The sequence below is a fragment of the Rhyacophila brunnea genome, unplaced genomic scaffold (genome assembly GCF_057557595.1).
Source record: "Rhyacophila brunnea isolate RB1 unplaced genomic scaffold, BYU_Rbru_1.0 scaffold_10, whole genome shotgun sequence".
In the NCBI taxonomy this organism is placed as follows: Eukaryota; Metazoa; Arthropoda; class Insecta; order Trichoptera; family Rhyacophilidae; genus Rhyacophila; species Rhyacophila brunnea.
Window position 1 is genome coordinate 17,381,480 of NW_028232752.1, and position 8,069 is coordinate 17,389,548.

Here is an 8,069-nt window from a genome sequence, read left to right on the forward strand (position 1 = left end):
ACTAGAATTTACGGCCCGGCTGTGTTGAGTTGCCAGATAAAAATAGATTCAAGGTTACGTTTAGATTACTATGGAAAAGCCACTATTAAGGACGAAATAAATTTGTAGTCGCTTGTAAATAACATCTTGTTAGGATTAAGCATTTATATATTTAAGTTGAAATGTTAAGTATAATATTATAGTATTTTCACGTAATAATGTTCGTCCGAAAGGTAAATATCGAATGAAACGTTTTCTGCGGCTCCAAATAGTTTTATTAAAACTTAGTAAAATTCTATTGGCCTAAAAAGGCCAAGAGTGGTGGAAAGGACTAGTACGTAGGTGTCAACCTTTCATTTTGACATTTTAAATTTAAAGACTGCCATTCCCTTATTTAGTACACGAGTACCTATTCTGATACCTCGTTGGAAAGCTAAAAACTTTCCCCTTCGTTTGAACACGAAAAATCATATAAAATCAACTATTTTGCTGACGTCACCGTAACTACGTATTTAAAGGACATGTTCTAGAGGGTGCTTAAAACACCCCTATTAAGTCTTAATTTTGCGGAAATAAAGTAGAGTAAATTTAACCCGATTTAATTAGAAGATATCTCTATTAGAAAGTTACCAGGAACGGGAGATATACGTAAATTTATCCCGTGAGAGAAAGATATACATCTGCTATCCCTTACGGACTGTTTCCTGTTAAACCTCCATCCCGAGGGTATAAAAGGTGACATCCTTTTTCCGTAAAATCATTAGTTTCTACACTTCTCACCGGCGATCTTCAGTAAGCAGCAGACCTCTCTGCGAGCTTGTGGGACACGGTTCTCAGTACATTCGCGATTCATACGTACCAGTAAGTCCCCTTCGACGGGCAAAACGTAGCGCGAATAACTCGTATCTATCGGTAGTGACGTCGGCCGCCAAAACGTAGCACGAATACTACGTATCTGTCGATAGTGACGCGCCGCGGATTAATTTTATTTTTCATTACTCATCATACGAGGTGACGTAATCGAGATAAATTACGCGATCGAATTTGTTTTATAAAAACAAATTAATAAACTCAGTCTGTAATAATAAATTTTACAAATCTTTTCGGGATTATAAAATAAATTTTTGAAACTTTATTAAGTAAACATAATTATAAAATAAATTTTTGAAACTTTATTAAGTAAACATAATTATAAAATAAATTTTAGTAAACAAATTCATAAACATAAAAACAAATTTTAGTAAATAAATTTGTAAACATTAAGTAAACCTTTTGTAAACAAGTCTGTAAACACAAATAAATATTTGTAAATACACTGTGAACATAAATAAACTTTATAAACAACAATAAAATAATTCTATTCTTTTATAAACCTAATACTGTGTGACCAAAGAATAATTTATATTTTCTTTCTTATGGGAAAATATTTCATGAATATTCAAAGAACATCTGCGTATACATTCTCTGAATTAGGTGTGACTTTTTTTGGGAATTTGTGAAAGATTTCACAGAGATCCTATAGTGAACAAATAAATAGTTTACTGATACTTTAATGAGATTTAATTACGGGAACAATGACAGTTAACCTTATTGTGTGACCGTGAACTCTAGTACCTGAATAAATTCGGCACCACACCAGCTGAGAGTTTTATTCGGGGATTCAAAAGTTGTGATACTACAAAGGAGATCCACCTCTCCTAATTCATCACTAGTCTCCTCAGTGACGGCCCGGTAGCATTATTGAGCTAGCCGTGAGCCGGGTCATGTCAATAGCCTACATACATTTAACTGGTACCCTTCGTCACTGGTCACTATAGTATCCACAACATAACGTGTCTCTTCGCGAACACGAATACATTGTCGCTTTCCTCTACGGATTGTTCAACATAATATTTATGGACGTAAAAATTATGATACTCGTACCTACAATATTATTTTATTACTTATAGATGCTCTCACCGTGAACGAGGAACACAAAGTCTTGGCAACTGACATGCTATAAAAATTCGACTACACAATGCGTAATTTTTTTCATACATCTACCTATAAGTGCTTTTGGTTATAAAAAAACTATTTTGAGTGTCCGGAAAATTGTACTAATGCAGTTTGCCATATCACAGTTTACTGTGGGTTATTAAATTGTACATTGAGCATTGAGATCGCACTGTTCGTGGAGCATTGTACCATGAAGTATGTTGTAGGTACGTATGTTAAAATACCCCAAACAAAATATTTTGATAATTAATTGGTTATGTTCATAAGTAATAATATTATCTAGTGCACTTTAATAGTATTAACTGACAAATATTGGGTGTAAGAGCCAAGAGTGTTGGACTTCTTTTGCTAATCATCAAAAAGGTTAGTGCCTGGAGTTTCCAAGTCTACTCTATCCCTCCAAGCAACCGAATTTTGTTATGTATCGTCAGGCCATAAGCGAGTTAACACGCGAAATTTTGTTAACGTCATAGCTAGCTCGTGGTGCAGTGGGTAAGGCGCTGGCCTTCCACCCGAGAGTTCTGGGTTCGATTCCCGGTCACGACAAAAATATTTATGTGTTTTTCTCAAAGCCTGGGTATTTGTGATTGTTCAAAATTACTAACAAACCACCTTGTACGAAAAAGCAAGGACATGGTTATTAATAATTCTAAAAAAAAAAAAAAAAGTAGTAATTCATATATATTTTCAAACCAATATTTTTTGTTACAAAAAAAATGTAGACAAGTGTGAATGGTGAAACTTTCACAATTTACATTATATGTGTATTTATTTCATCTTACGTAATTTATTTAATTCAAAATATAGCTGGCCTAGAGGTACCTATTCACTAAGTAAAATTTGGTTGACAGAGAAAATAATAGCAGCATTTTCTATTGTATAGAATCAGTATAAAATACTCAGTAGAAGAAAGCAACATCGTCATTCAGTTATCGAAGATTGAACCGTAAGGTTATCGTTTTGCTTCGCCCGATCGAACTCGTAATTTATCACAACGTATACTCGTGATTTCACTCATCCAAATTATAATCTGTAAACTTTTCTGTAATAATTAAATTGATATTAATATTTGGAAGGAGATAATAAAACCAGGATTAATTTCATTCACGCACCAAATTCTGAGTTATTCCTTGGAGTCAACCAACCCTGCCTGTTTCTTACACCATCTCACTTCCGATAAAATAAAAGCTTAAATTTAATATTTTAAAAACTTGTCACTTTAATATTGAGATTTGTATATTATGGGAGAGTAGTCTGAGAGAATTGTGAATAAAATATCACTGACAATGACAAAGCTGTGGACTAATAGCGAACTGTTACAATACGGAGATGTATAAATAGATCTTATAATAAGGAGTAGTAATAAACTGGCGAAAACAGAAGTCAAACGACTAAGCAGTTCCTGCAAGATTCTTTACGGCCCGACGAGAGATGTCTCCAGTAAATGTCACATCTTTTACGAGTAACGCCATCTAGCTGAGTTACTCCGACGCCAGCGATCTCTCCAAGAAGACTGAATAATGAAAGAAAGGGTAAGTTATTCATAAAATACTTAACGTTGGAGGTGAACGCGAAAGAATCTCGATGTAGCAAAGCATGGAGTAAGAGAAATTTACATAAGTACTAAGAAACGTATTACGCTACATTTCTTCCATCGGTATGTTTTCATAACATATTTTAAATATTATATACCTACATATAAGACCGGCAGTCATTCTACTTGTTATTTTTTGCAGAATATAAATCATCAAAATTTTTGAAATATTCATTTTTTTGTATTTTTATAAAACTAATATTTATAGATATAATATTATCAGTGGTGAAGGGTGGAAGAAAGCTGTTAAGATTCGACATAAATAAAGCACACAAAACTTTGACAGTCAAATTTATTTGTTTTAATTGAACTAAGACTACAATTTACAAATGGAATTAGTTACTTTTTAAAAATCAATTAAGCCCTGGCTAAGCCAAACCATAATAATTTTGGTGTATTTTGGGTGATCCGACCAAAATATTGCACACTTTTTTCAGTCATACTAATTTGTCTTCATTGAATTAATAATACGTCATATTACAGCTTATGGTGTTGGTTAATTTTTTTAAATTCATTAAGCCCTAGCCCAACTAAACTGTCATCGATAAAAAATATTCTTCTATCTATTCTATAAAATAACTAAAATTATGTATAGTATAATGGTATAATTTTAGATATTTTATTGATAAAAGAATATTTTTTTTTACTATTATCTACTATGTCTTGGATTAGGCAGAGTTTAATTGAACTTTAAAACTAACAAACGCTATCTACACAGTGTAGTCTTAGTTCAATGAAAACAAATACGTTTGACTGACAAAGTTTAGTGTGCACTATTTATGTCAGATTTTAATAACCTACCTCCACTCTTCGTCATTGTATATTATTTACATAAGGGCAACGGTAGCTAATATATGACAAATTTCGAAAGTTCTAATAATACATGCAACATTGAGTAGGTTTATTAAAACTTTATAATGAAAAAATAGTTACAATGGGTGGGAAGGTTAGTGACAGTGACAATTATTGCTTAATATTTATAATTAACTATTAATGCCACAGTTTAATTTTATCATATTAATTAAGTTGATGCCTATGATTGAGTAACAAAAACGATCACATCTACGACGGTGTTACTTATTTAAGTTACGTTTATCACTGTTTTCATTTTTAAATATATTATAATCTATTACTTATTTAGAGATCATAATTTTGGCTGCTTGATAAAATAAGTAAAAATTTCTCTTTGTATCTTCCATCAGAGTGAGTAAGCATATAATATGTAAAATGTTACGTATAACAATACTTCATAATAACAACGTAACGATTTATAATATTACGTACCTGCCTTAAAATATACCTGAATAAAAAAAAATATTGTGTATTGATAACTTAAAAAACGATTGATATTGGAATGTTAAAATTTAATCATCTTGAAAAGTAAATAGATGGTACCAATGCTTCTTTGCATTTTTTTATAAAAATTAACAGCAAGAAACAATCCATTAGTGAAGGTTTTGGATCATGGACATTTTAAATATCTACATTAACAAAAAGTTTTCGAGGAATAAACTCCATAGACAAATCGAAGCACTAGACTGCTTTTAAAAATATGCAGAACTTTGAAACTAATCTAACTAACTATCCAAAAATTTTAATGGTGAAATGGTTTGATGTTTTTTTCTGATTTTGAGCACCAATTTAACGTAGGTAGATACTATTTTAAATAGTGTAAAAAAACAAATCCCGAGATCGGGTAAATTTTAAAAATATAAAAAACTTTGGCAAAAAATATATACTTGATAACTGTAATTTTTAATATACCTACTGGTAAAACGGTGAACAATTCGACAAAAAGTGCGACGGAGAACGGTTTTTATTTATTTTATAAAGTACCGTATATCGTAGGGAAGCAATAACGCCCGATTGTACCGGACAACATGCCAACTCCGAATGATTAGGTATCGATTTGCAATAACCGTTGGTGACGTATGATATCTACTAAAATTATTTGGTGGTTAAAATATTCGTTGCCATCTTACAGAAGATTAAATTTATACATAATATAAAATAAAACTTACTAATATTACACTAAATTACAGCCAACTTCTGGTTATGAGACAGTTTGAAGCCGGTTCTTGCCTAATCCACGAAGGGGTGTTAGTTTTTTAGATTTTACAAAGTACTTATTTGTAAGTATAAGATACTTTTACTGATATTTTGGTCCGCTGTTTAAATTCATAAAATTACATTTTTACCGAGGGTTGGAGCGAACCCTTTTTTGGGTTGCTCCTCTCCAGCTCAGCTCCGGAATCTAACCCCTGCTCCAGCTACGCTCCAGGGACTGTTCGGCTCTGGCTAGGTATTTTTTTTACAATAATTATTAATAACCATGTCCTTGTTTTTTCTTACAAGGTGGTTACTAGTAATTTTGAACAATCACAAACACCCAAGCTTTGAGAAGCAGAAAACTCTCGGGTAGAAGGCCAGTGCTTTACGCACTGCATCACGAGAGCCGCCTCTGACTAGGTTAAAAAATGAAACAATAAGTAGTTTTCAAATAATCGTCATTTTCATTACATTAGTTCTATTAAACTATTGTCGATAGCAAATCGTCTTACATAATTTCCCTCTTTTGTCTAAAAAGTGAAGTTATTTATCACTAGGTAGTGTTGTCGTATTTCAAAAAATTCTAGTGTTGCAAAGTGCAAATATAATATTTTCATTGGATTTTAGGATGAAAATTTAATTACAATAAAAAGAAACATCCGGTGCAATGGAGCACCACAAATGTTCGGTGCTCCGGGTAAAACTTCATTGCTCCACTACTCCGTGCTCCTGCTCGGAGCTCCGCTCCAAAGCTCTGCGTTTTTACGTACAATATAAGAACTGATTATTGGTAAAATTTCATATTTTTTACTAATCTCAAGATTCTGAAATTGAAAAAAAAATTCTAATCCACTAAAGCTGGGATTTAAAAATCAACTGGGAATAATTATAATATATATCTATCTTCTGTAAACTAAAATATTGTTTCTTTAATATAAATAAAATCGTAAAAATATCTTTCCATCGTAACGAAGCATAAAATTTATTAATTACGAAATTGCGTAATAATCGTAGGCAAAATAATTCGGAACACTTAAGAAAATTGAATATCAATGCAAAGAGCTTTTTTATGGGCTGTAAAGTCTCAGGACGAAGGCATCTGCTAAATAATACTAAACACTCAATTTTAATGCTGCCTTTTCATTAATTCAATTGATTAAAGTAAAAAAAAGGAATTTTTAAAAAGCTCTTAGTCTAATGGGACGACTAGACCAATTCCCTTCATTTCAAATGACCATATTAAGTTACTTACTTCCTTTTTGCAAACTGAAAATATTTTTTTAAAATTGCTTGATTCCATGTTACGTCAAACTAATTTAATAATTACCATTATTATAAATCGATACAATTTTCATATATTATTGTCTATTACAAAGATATTCAAAAAAATCTTTTCAGTAATTTAAAAATAAATTTCAATGGATTTATAATGGATACGAGGTATAAATGAGAACTCTGCCATTCTGGGCAGTGTTGACTTGTGTGTCCCTGATAATTATCTTAGAAATAGAGAGCATCAGTTGTTTATTCTCCTAAGATGCAGAACCAACCTGCCACTGGTAATGCCTATTGGGAGGGCGATAACTATGTTCAACGAAATTACTTCGGGTGTTGATATATTCCACCTACGTGAAGATGAGTATAGATGGACGTTGTTTTATAAATTCTTAAAATCGTCCGGTGTACTTCCTTGTACTTATCTAATTCATATATTGTGTATTTACACATTTCTCTGTTTAATAACTTACTATCTATCTCTACACTGATCTATCTCTTTTTTCATGTAATACTGTTTTATATTTCAGTTTCTAAATGTCATGTTGTGAACGTCTTAAACTTATAATTTGTAATGTCCACAATATGTTAAAAATAAATAAATTGAATTGAATTGAATTGAAAAAAAAAGTTTTGCACCATTCCATTTGAGTCGGTTTTTGCGTCCCGGGCTTAAAATTTCGGCATCTTCATGCACTATGTGCACTCATCAACAGGTAAATACACAATTATAACGAATATATATTAAATTGATACAATAGAGTAGGTAAAAACTTTATCACCTACCTATTAATTCAAGGATCACAATAAAAATATAACAAACAAATTATAAATAGTTAGTGTTTTTAAAAAGAAAACCCTATGACTAATAACACAATCAACAGGTGTATACATTGTCAAACCCTAATAATAGATTAATCAATAAATACTACAATCAAGAGGTGTAAAATCGTCAATACTGGAAACAATGATGGCAACGTATTGGGAATTTAATGAATTAAATTTAATAAATTAATTTTATTAATTAATGAGAATAACGCACAGTCGTTGCATACGGGTGCAAGTCATGGACGTTAAATATGAAAGCAGCTGAAATGGTGGACTGCTTTGGGAGAAAGATCCTTAGGAGGATATACGGACCCATGAATGATGGTGCGGAGTGGAGAATTAGGTACAA